This window comes from Eurosta solidaginis, chromosome 3 (genome assembly GCF_040869045.1).
Source record: "Eurosta solidaginis isolate ZX-2024a chromosome 3, ASM4086904v1, whole genome shotgun sequence".
Taxonomy (NCBI): Eukaryota; Metazoa; Arthropoda; class Insecta; order Diptera; family Tephritidae; genus Eurosta; species Eurosta solidaginis.
In genome coordinates this window covers 4,380,400-4,392,513 of record NC_090321.1, presented here as the reverse complement: position 1 = coordinate 4,392,513, position 12,114 = coordinate 4,380,400, and the positions used below count along the sequence as shown (strand labels likewise).

The window sequence follows — 12,114 nt, the reverse complement described above, 5'->3', positions numbered from 1 at the left end:
TGGCTTTCCACCAAACAAGAACTCCATAGTATAGAATAGGGCTTACAATCGCTGTAAAAACCCAATGAGAAAGAGAGGGCGATAGGCCCCACGTACACCCCAGCATTCTTTTACATGCATAGAGTGCCGTTGAGGCCTTCTTGAACCTCTCCTCCACGTTGAGCTTCCATGACAGCTTACTGTCTAGGATAATTCCTAAATATTTTGTGCAAGGTTTCTCCTGTAAAGTCACCCCTCCTAACTTAGGCCTGGTCCAATTTGGGACCTTGTACCTCTTTGTAAACAAGACCATATCCGTCTTCTCCGCATTGACTTTCAACCCGACATTAGATGCCCAGGTATGAATATCGCGAAGCACCCGATCCATCAAAGAACTAATCGTTGGAAGGCACTTTCCACTTATGACAATTGCAACGTCATCTGCGTAAGCCGTAAGTTTTACGGGTCCCTCATCGAATTGCCTGAGCAGTTGGTTGATGACCAGCGTCCACAGCAGAGGTTATAGCACCCCTCCCTGCGGCGTGCCCCTGTCCACTGATTTCATGGCCTCGTACAATCCCCATTGTGATGTAATCTTTCTGCAATTTAACATGCAGCCGATCCATCTGATTAAGGCAGGATATACTTTAATGTAATTAAGACCATCCATAATCGCCCATTTTGCAACATTATTGAAAGCCCCGGCAATGTCCAAGAAGACTCCTAGAGCATACTCCTTATATTCTAGGGATTTCTCTATGCTTATTACCACCCTATGCAATGCGGTGTCTACCGACTTGCCTTTGGTGTACGCATGCTGTGTTGTGGAGAGCAGCTTTTCATCCACGTTGGACTTTATGTACACATCTATCAGCCTCTCAAAGGTTTTGAGCAGAAATGATGTTAAGCTAATGGGTCTATAGTCTTTGGGATACACGTGACCGATCATACATGATTCAGTCGTATGCACCCATCGAATATTATTTTAAGCCATTCCACGGCCGCCCTACTTGAGACTTGTAGCATGGCCGGGAATATACCATCTGGGCCCGGCGATTTAAACTTAGAAAACGTCTTCACTGCCCACTCGATCTTGGTATCGGTCACCAAGCCCGGCACTACTAGCTCCGTGATCGAAGTGTGAGTGATGTCTGCTGGCTCCTCTAAACCGTCTCCCGATGGGAAATGTGTATCGAGAAGCACCTCAAGGGATTCCTCACTATTACGTGACCATTCCCCGTTCTCTTTCTTTATTAGTCCCTGGACTATGTTTCCCTTTTCAAGGACTTTTTTCAACCGTGGTGTTTCGCTGGAGCACTCTATGTCCGTATAGACACTTTTCCAAGAGTTTCTCTTCGCCCTGGTAATTTCACGCTTGTAGATCCTCAGTAGATCCCTGTACTCGTCCCGACACGCTTCGCTTTCCGCGGTCTTTGCGAGCTTAAACATTTCTTTTACCTGTCTTCTTAGAAGACTCAGCTCATTGCTCCACCATGGCGGCTTTGCTTTTCCTCTGAATCTTCTTAGAGGGCATGCTTTGTTATACGCAAATGGAAGATAAGTCTTCCTCTTTTTCCTTTTTGCTCATCTCTATGTTTTGAAAACTTTTCTGTGTTTTCACATACTTATTGCCTTATTCCAATATTCTACATAAGTAGAGTTTTTCATCTTCCTCTCCTTCTACTTCCTCATCTCCCCTCCTTGTTTTTCTTCTCATCTCTCTACTTTTTTTCTAGTTCTAATTTTTCTGCTCCTTCACCTTGCTCTTTTCATTTTCCTCCTCCTTCCCCTTATTCCTTTTCTCCATATTTCTCTACTTCTACTCTTTCTCTCTTTTCGAAGTAGCGTGCTTACTCCTTCGCTTTTATTTTACTTTCTTCTACTTCTTATTCTGCTTTACTTCTTCTACGTTTCATTTTCGTGTTTCTCTTATCCTTCTCTAACTCCTCTTTTTCTCCTTTCATTGCTTCCTCCTCTCGTTCGCCTCTTGCTGCGGTTCCTTCGCTTCCCATCATCATTATCCTTTTCCAAATTTCCCTAATTGTCATAATCCTGCCTTCTTCACTCTCCTCCTTCAAATTCCTCGCCTTCCATTTTTTAGTCTTCCTCTTCTGCTTCTGCTAATCCCTCTAATTTTCTCTACTTTTTTTACCCTTCTCCTCTTTCATATTGCTTTTATAGTCTTTCTTTTTGTCCAACTACTAATTCTTCCTTTTTCTACTACTTATGCCTTCATCTCCTCTACCTCCTATTTTTGATTGTAGCTTCTATATAAAGTCTAAAGTTTTCGATTACTCGAATACTGCTAACCGAATAAGGAAAGTCGTCGACCGTAACCGGTTTATTCGATTAACCGTTTTGTTCGAGCTCTAGCAGGTAGTAGGGTATACATTTTTTTTTCATTTACGAACTGTTTATGAATATTGCGGAAAGCAGTTGTGAATCCCTAAAAAGGCATTTGAACCTGAAAAAATGTGAGCCCGCGCATTATTAAACAGCAAACACTCTTTCTGAATACCAAATCAATGCCTAGAATTTAAGCACTAATTTGATGGAGAGATAACTGAACGAAGGAAGGAAGGAACGAAATTTTTTATTATTCAGTTGTTTGCTCAATCATAAGACAATAAATATGATCGGACAACCGTAGGTCGTATTGATCGTTTGTATAAACATCGCCACAAAACAAAATATTAGAAAAAATGACAATGACAACAAGTAAAAACAAAACAACAAATTTAAAAAATCCTATTTCACACGGAAGCAAAAGTTTGTAAAATAAAAAAAAGTTTCGGAAGTTTTTTTCCAACCACTAAAATATTCAGTTTTCGCTCAATGAGTTTTATTAACCAAAAAAATTGATACCACTTTAAGAATGAATTCCGCGTTAGGGCGCTTTCGAACTGGTCTCAGGTGTCGAAAAGCCCATGCCAAGGAATAGAGATTGAAAAATGCTTGAATGCCAAATAACAGTCGAGAATGTTGTAGCAGAAATGGTAGGTGGGCTAAACTATGAAACCAATCTGATAGCAAAAAATGGGGCTTGGACTCAGGGACAACTAAGTGGACTTAAAATATGAGACTGGGCGACGGTTTCAAAATTTGAAGAAGTTTTTTAGTCCGATAGCCCGCGACTGTTCTGACTCTGCACTATACTGCCGTCCAAATAAACAATGAGGTTATCTACATTCTAACTGAAACTGAAGTTTTGAACATAAAGTGGTTGTATCTTTCAAAAATATGTTGGGATGTTCCATCGTCACGGGTGTGACAATTGTACGCCTTATTTCATCTTTTTTGAAGCAGTCCGATAAAATCAGCTGGGGATTTCTGGTTCTAATATATGTATATTAGGGCGGGTCGATTTAAAAATCGCTCATTGCTCTGTGAAAATCGTATTCTAGGGATCAAAATAAGAAACTTTGCCGAAGGAACCACACCTCTAAACCGAATTCTGATATCCCCCCTTTGGGTCGAACTTTTGGGTAGGGGTAATTTCAATTCTACCTGCTGTGTCTTGTGGTGGCTTAAAAAAAACAACACAAGCAATTTTACGATCTGCAATTGTGTCACAGTGATGCCTTGGTTTTAAAAGAGGGTTGTAAAAACGCTAATTTCTAATAATTTTTTTTAATTTCTTTTCTATTACTAAGTTAAATTCATTTTTTCATTTACATATGTTCTGACTAAATAAATTTCTAAAAAGAAAAATAAACTCCAAAAAGAAAAAACATAGGCATTTCAAAGTGGGATTTTTCAAAATTTGCCCCTACGACCCAAATTGAGGTATGGTTCCTTCGGCAAAGTTTCTTATTTTGATCCCTAGAATATGATTTTCACAGAGCAATGGGCGATTTTTTTGCCTCCCCACAAATCGACCCGGCCTAATGTATATGCATGTTGAAACACTTACATTAAGTATATATGTACCTTAAGATATACCAACATTTATTCAAATACCAACATTTGTGAAATCAAATGTAAAAACAATTTAATTAATTAAAATATATATGGTTCACGTCATGGAACCATTTCATGAACTTTTAGTTTCTAAGGCTTTGTTTGACGCAGATTCAAGGGTCATGAAGGAACTTACATCATAATTTTCGTCTTTTGATTTACATTGCTACTGGGCGTAATTATTTGATATCGCTATTAAGGTTGTAAGACATATTAGAAATGCCTACTCACTTCCAAAAAGTGGTTCTGCATACTTGTGCATGGGTGGGAAAAACTTCATTGTTGAATAATTCCTTAACAGCTTCAAAGAAGTCAAGAATGAATTGTTGGATATATTTAAAACGCGTTTTTAACACTGCATAATAAATATCAAATAAGAGAACGATTTGCAAAATTTAGAATATTAACTTTTAACTTTTTACGTCATGGGTGGGACAAAGCTAATACTATTCGATAGGTCTAATAATAAGAATATGGGGTTTGTATAATTTGATTATAAATCAGCTCGATTAATTAAAGATGAGTAAGTCACATATTTTTACAGCTTTTTCAAAACAAGCAATTTCATCAACGGAATTGAAAAAGTTAAATCAGCACTTTACTTTAAGAGGAAAAAAGGTATTGAAAATGAATTTACATATTAAATTAAATATTTTTACAATACTGTCTCCAGTTTAATAAGACAAATTTACTTTTTACCAAGGTTCACTTTCTCATGTTATGATATATGCTATCACGACTGGGTATATATTAGGGTGGGTCGATTTATTAACCGATATCGCGCCATCGAATTTTCTATAGGATTTGGGCTCAGGAAAAAAAGTTCCACTACGCATACCCAAAAAATAATTTTCGAGCCTGCGAAATTTAATTTTTTTTACTTTTTTCGACATTGATTTTTAAGGTTTTTTCATAACCTACTAACTTCATTTGATTGTAAAATTTTCATGTATACCCTGTCCAAAAATGTACAGTAAAAACGTTGGCGATAACAGTTTATTGAAAATGTCTTTAAATAAAAAGATATGAAAAAAACCTACAAAATCAAAGCCGAAAAAAAGTCAAAAAAATAAAATTTCGCAGGCTCGAAAATTATTTTTTTGGGTATGCGTAATGCAACTTTTTTTCCTGAGCCCAAATCCTATCGAAAAATCGATGGCCCGATATCGGTTAACTTTCGTCCATACAAATCGACTCACCCTAGTATACATATGTATATATAAACATAAAATTAACCAAACCCACATGTGAAAATTAAATTTATTTATTTTGTGTTTATGTAATATGTATCTACATACATATGTATATAAATGAGTCAACAATGAAAATATGTTAGACGATTATAGTTGAAATATTAAGAGCATTTATAAGCTGTTTTAAAAACTGTAATTGAAATATAGAAGTAATACATTGAAATGCTATTTCTGCTGCTGTAAGGCGCAATTTTCTGTATGAGTAAGCAAAGATGCGTTTTGTCGAATGAGATCGATTAACTAATGTGACATCAAAGTCGATTGTCTATTAAATATTTTGTTGGAGTGTTTACCTTTCAAAACGCTTGTTGACAAATGTCGCCGTGATTTTTTGTTTATATTTGTTGTTGTATGTGGTTTTTTTATTGCTTCGATTTACACGTTTTTTTTTAGAATTTTCTAATTGAAACTGACTAATTGTGCAAATCGAATATTAACTTACTCATTTATTCATTTTTTTTTTCACTTAAATCCATACAACAATTGCACAACCTTTTAGAATAGAATTCTGCTGGTTAAGATTTTGTTTACGGCTGAGGTAGAGAAAGAGAGAGAGAGAGAGAGAAAATAATTGACAAAGGCTTATCTCCCGCTGAGTACAGGGACCGTAACGACTACGATATTTGTGAAAAAAATGTTTTACTTAATTTCAATTTTTTTAATAAATTTTAAAATAAATCTATAATAAATTTTTAAATGTAATTTATTATTTTCACAAGTATTTTTTAAATTTGTTTTCATTCAAGTTAAATCGCTATTTTCTATGTTTTATTTACTTAACTAAAACAATTATCATATATATTATTTCTAATTGCTGTTTTTATGAAGGACCTTTTTCGCTCTTATTTGGAATCCTAATCTATAAATAAAGTTTTGGTTGTAAAGATGGAGATTCGGGCTATTAGCGAGCCTTGGGCATTATTGGTCGTAGTGCTTTTGTTTAGCTATATTTTATTAACATATTTTGTTAAAAATAAACGATTGTGAGCACACAAAAAAATCTATTTGTACTATGGCACTATTGTGAATATTTGCACTGCATTACCGACAGTTGCTAGCATACGCCAGGTGGCAGCGCAAGCTGTTTTAATTGATTGATAGAACAGCTGATTTCTGTTGATATTTCATAAGAGACTTATATTGGTTGTACAAGTGCGCACGGGTCCGGCTCGTTGTAATTTATTACTTATATTTATTTTAATTAACTCTTGTCGTTATTTCTTTATACTTGCAATTAAAACTAAATATTGTTATTACTAATTTTTTGGTGTGCCAAAAATCATTCCTTTTTAGATTTTTTCTTTATTGTTTTCATTTTAAGAAAGGAAATTTTGCTATAAGTTATTTGCGGTGTGCAGTGTTGATACTCCAAGGTGTAGTGACCTTGTAAACTTTGCTAGGGGAGTTTATTTCATATTCTACGTCGACTTCTGTGCTGATAGCTAAATATGGCAATTATGAGTTCTGTAGTAGCTGTCAGTTCGTGTATGTTAAGTTTGTTATGATCACAAGTTATGAAGCTAGGATGAAGTCTGCTCGCAATTCTTTGACTGTATGAGGCAGACTATAAATCAATAACGTGGGATCTGGATGCAATGCTGTAAGTAGACAACGGAGTGAGGTGACAGGGATAAAACTGGGCATTGCAATATAAACTGCCTTGTCTATTCAGTGCCACAAGATTCAATGCCACTGTTGCCTTTACTGCAGGAATTGTTGAATGTTGAGTTCCCTTAGACACGGTTCCCGGTTAATCTACATACAGAGCCCGGCCTCGAAACATTCCAGATGTAGTCGCAATTACTGTATTAAAAGCGTTGGTTTATCTTTTAACTACCTAAAAACTGGTGCGCCAATCTCAGTCGCGATTTAAAAATGTTGCAAGCCTTCTTCCGGGTATTCCACTCCCTTCTTTGGCAATCGAAGCAACTGTCAGATACTTTGCGAAATTTTACAAAGTCGAGACTGAGATGCATCGTGAGACTGTATGCGGGTAAAACTCATGATGGCATCAATCTTTGAAGGTCTGGCTAGCACTGCGGACATGTTGTGCGATTGCTGACAGCTCACTACACATGGTATAAACAACACATGACCTTACCTTCAGGAGGTGGCTGAATATTTGAGGTGTGGCTGACCCACTGCAAGGATCAATTATGAGGTTTTTGAAAGGTTTTCCAGAGAGCTTACAACGAGGGAAAGAAAGAGGAAAAATAAATGTTGTAAATAATGAGAACGACAGGGAGTGAGAGGCAGAGCGAGATGAGTGGAGATATCATTTTTAAATTGATGAGTGTCAACAAGCGATGGGGAAGAAGAAAGATCGACAGAGAATTAGGAGAGAGGGAGTAGAAGCCCCTCTCGGCCTGAAAGCAATATGGGAGTGAGGCAACTTTTTTTAAATATATGAAAGCCAAAGTTCCGGCGGAACAACGTCTGTTAAGGCTGCCATTCTGACGTTCTAATAAAGAATGTGGGTATCTGCATTTTTTTCGAAGATTAGTCATTAGTCAAAGTCGTGAAATTCGCGTTTAATGAATTGAAATTTGAACTTTTTTTGTAAGACTTTGTCGTGAATTTTGTCTTTGAATTTTCTAAAAAAAAAAAAAAAGGCCTAACAATATTTTTTTTATCATTATTATTGTTAAAAAAATTTTTGTTGGACGGCCATAACCGTTTAGACGGTTAAGCGCCAATTAAGTAAGTAAGTAACAACACAAATTGTTAATATATATGTTTTTTTTTTTAAATCAGTTTGTGAGCTCAGAAAATTCAAAAATAGTTCTTTTTGTAGGAAGGGAAGAAAGATCACATCCAAATTTGTCGAAAGTACTTATTTTCAATAAAAAAAATTTGCAACACATGTTGGAAAGTTGCAAACAAGTTAAGTTCAACAAGTTAAGTTGAAAATATGGGCTTTCATTCAAGTTTTCTGTTGTGGCTGAAGTCTTACCTAGAAAATAGGATATCTTTTGTTGAAATCGAGAAAACTAAGTCCTACAAATTCCTAGCAACTTCGGGTGTACCACAAGGCAGCATCCTTGGTCCTATTTTATTTATAATTTTTATCAATGATGTTGGTTCTTGCCTAAAATATTCCAATTATTTACTTTATGCAGACGATTTAAAACTCTTCCGTAAGATCACCAATATTTCTGATGCTTTGCGTCTGCAGGAAGATCTGAATGCTATTAACGATTGGGCTTTACAAAATAATCTGCGACTCAATATTAGTAAATGCTGTCACATAACGTTTACTAAGTCAATGAATATGCATTCGTCTGTGTATTCGATCTCAAATAACTCTTGCCTCAGTTGATGAGTTTCCTGACCTTGGTGTAATTTCTGATTCATCTTTTATCTTTGCTAATCATGTTAACTTTCTTGTACCAAAAGCTTATACCAACTTAGCTTTCTTACGACGATATGCGAAGGATTTCAAAGACCCGTATACCAGAAAAATTTTGTACAATTCCTTAGTACGTTCAATGTTAGAATATGCCTCAGTCATTTGGAATTCGATATACTCTTCACACTCTTTAAGAATTGAAAGAGTTCAGCGCAAATTCATACGGTTTGCTCTTCAACCTCTACACTTTGATAGTCCCATGCCACCCTACAATGCGAGATGCAGGCTTATCAATGTCTTGCCACTTGAAGTTAGGCGTTCTGTTCAAGGCTTAATGTTTATTTTGGATATAATATCTGGTGCTATTGACTGAACTTCTTTATCAGTTAACTTTCAATGTCCCTAACAGAGCCCTCCGCTTTCACTATACATTCCGTATTGAAGTATTGCGTTCTAATTACTTCAGCTTTGCTCCTCTTCTAAGAGGACTTGTAGAATTCAATCACATATCTAGGAGTCTAGATCTTGACTTTGTCATGTCTAGGTCTCTCTTCAAGGCATGCATTGAGTCTTACTATTTATCACATTAAGTCATACTTAAATTAATAATTTAGTAAACCTGTAATCTAGTCAGTAAGGTATGTTACCATTGAGTCAATAAAGAAATGAAATGAAATGAAATGTCAATTTGAGTAAGAATCTAGATACCCACTTTTTTTTAGGACGGCAGAAGGAGCTTGTCTATTAACGCATTAAGATCAGAAATTAGAGGTCGAAGAAACACGCACATTCGACTCTTATGTGGAGGTCTGAATATGGATAAATAGGTACATATGTATGTAGGTGTTGAGTATGTTACGGTGAGTATGAAACTCTGGTAAGCTTTTGAAATAGGTAGTAAGTGAACTGAAGACGGAAACAATCCTATGGTTGTTTAATTTTTCTCAAACATTTAAGGATACGCAAACTTTCTTGACCCCTGGCTTTGGCGCAGGTGAGTCAGCAGCAACTGCTTTGAGCGAACATTTAAATGGTACTACATATTATTTATTTATTTTTCTGATAAAAACCCAAAACGTCCAAAGGCCATTTAGTACACATTTCACTTTTATTTAATTTCAATTTATTTTAGCGAATTTCTTTGAAATTCACACCACACGCGATGCGATGATCAGTTAAGTGCCAAGTGGTCTTTTTTCGATAATTTTTTGTTGCTGTTGTACCTTTGTATTTTTTCACTTATGCATTTGCTTTAGCAAAACACATTAAATACAAAATAAACATTTTGGATTGCCGCTTGCGCTCGTAAAAACTTTAAACGCATAACACGCACGCGCGCATTCCGAAACTGCATAGCACTATTCGCATTTAACGCACAAGTTACAAAACGCTCCGTGAGTTTTTAAGCGACCTTTACAATGCTGACGATATGTTGCATTGCTAATCTCAAACTGAAACTATCATTATCATTGAAACCATCACCAGCAGCGTCAGCACTACATATGTATGACGAAAATGTTGAGAGAGTGATAGAGCGAACAACTGAAGCAAGCGGGCATAACAATCAGAGGTGACGTCGTTGCGGGAGCAATTAGGTCTGATATAGAGTTACCACCTTGTGGGGAGTTCAATCGATTTGGTGAGGTTTGTATTTTGGGGTTGGCGTTTGTTGTATGGAGTATAATCTGAACAGTGGCTTATAGGTCACCAATCAACTGCTGAGTATGGATCTTGAATAGTTTGGCATCATTCCTTTACATGATCCCCAGACCCGATGGATGGCGTATCGAAATGTTCGCCTGAGCTTTCATGAGGAAATCATCCAGCTAGGTCCTGGTATTATATTTCTATGACCGTCATCATATAAGGACTACCACGAGCATCCTGTACTGAACATTTTTATACTCAGCATGCTTTGCACACAGAGTATATTAACTTTGATTGGATAACAGTTGGTTGTCGAAAAAAAATTTGATTGAACCATATCCGTCCATCCATATGTCCGTTAACACGATAACTTGAGTAAATATTGAGATATCTTCACCAAATTTGGTACACGAGCTTATCTGGACCAGAATAGATTGGTACTGAAAATGAGCGAAATCGGATGATAACCACGCCCACTTTTTATATATATAACATTTTGGAAAACAAAAAAAACCTGATTATTTAGTAAATAAAAATAAAAAATAAATGTAAGGCGCGATAACCTCCGAAGAGGTCTAAGGCCAAGCTTCTCTTCCAATTTGCGTTGTGCTCCTCTTGTTTTTCCCAAAAATTGGCCGCACGGGACCCAAATGTTTTATGCCGACTCCCACCGGCTTCTGCAATGCACATAAGTTTTCACTGAGAGCTTTCCATGGCAGAAATACACCCGGAGCGCTTGCCAAACAATGCCGAGGGCCGACCCCGCTTAGAAAAAATTTCTTCTAATTAAAAAACCTTATTTATAAAATGTTGATGTTGCTTTGCCCGGGATATGACCCCAGGGCATACGGTGTGGAAGGCGGAGCACGCTACCATCACACCACGGTGGCCTAGAATGTTGAAACTTGACGTGTGGACTGATATTAAGACTCTTGATGAAAATTAAAAAAAAATTTTTTAAATGGGCGTGACACCGCCCACTTGTGATAAAATCAATTTTACAAATATTATTAATCATAAATCAAAAATCGTTAAACCTATCGTAACAAAATTCGGCAGGGAGGTTGCCTTTACTATAAGGAATGCTTTGAAGAAAAAATTTACGAAATATGTCAAAGACTACGCCCACCTTTATATAAAAGATTTTTAAAAGGGTCGTGGACAAATAAAATAAGCTACATCTTTGCAAAAAAGAGCTTCATATAAATGCTATTTCATTCCGGAGTCGATTTATAACAATAAATAGGAAAAACTTCAAATTTAAAAAAATGGGCTTAGCACCGCCCCTTTTATGACTAAGCAATTTTCTATGTTTCGGGAGCCATAACTCGAAGAAAAAATTACCTATCGTAATAAAATTGGGTTCACAAATTTTCCCTATAGCTGGAAATATTTCCAGTAAAAATGGACGGGATCGGTTAAGGATCACGGCAACTTAGATATACAACAAGTTTAAAAAGGTCGTAGACTAGAATAATAAGTTAAACTTAGCAAAAAATAGTTTTGAATCAATGATATTTCACTTATCAAGTTTTACTGTAAGAGGAAATGGGGAGACATTTTTCTTTTAAAGGGGCGGTGCCACGTGTTATGTAGAAAAGTAATTTATCTGAAATGAAATGTGCAATTGAAGCTCACGCTGAGTATAAAATGTTCGGTTACACCTGAAGAGACACCTCCACATGTTCATTCTATTCTGGGTTATTATTTTCGATAACAATGGCATTCCTAGAATGAGTGAGTATCGCAAATAAGACGATGCAACTAAATAAGACTAGCAAAATGTCTCAAGTCTCCGGCTAAACGATATCGAACAAATGACTAAGTAGCTTTTTAATTTCTGTTTGCTTGTGTTCTCTACCTTTCATTCATTCTTTTTGCTCTCCGTTGGTACGAATACGTAAAAATATACAGACATAAATACAT

The 12,114-nt window shown here is 36.3% G+C and overlaps 1 protein-coding gene across 10 annotated transcripts in view; it reads right to left on the bottom strand.

Annotated features, from left to right (window-relative positions):
* Vrp1 (Verprolin 1) overlaps window positions 1-12,114 on the bottom strand; it is an 84,996-nt gene that overhangs the window by 46,782 nt on the left and 26,100 nt on the right. Inside the window, exons 1-2 of one of the 10 annotated variants that reach the window (XM_067770487.1) lie at window positions 9,765-9,991; window positions 5,486-5,725 (exon numbers count right to left, since the gene is read on the bottom strand). The exons of 8 other annotated variants lie outside the window; for them this stretch is intronic. The gene's annotated coding sequence lies outside the window, so the exon portion shown is untranslated. Of the gene's footprint in view, window positions 1-5,485; window positions 5,726-9,764; window positions 9,992-12,114 lie in introns of those variants that run through there. One more of the 10 variants, XM_067770488.1, reaches the window with a different exon arrangement.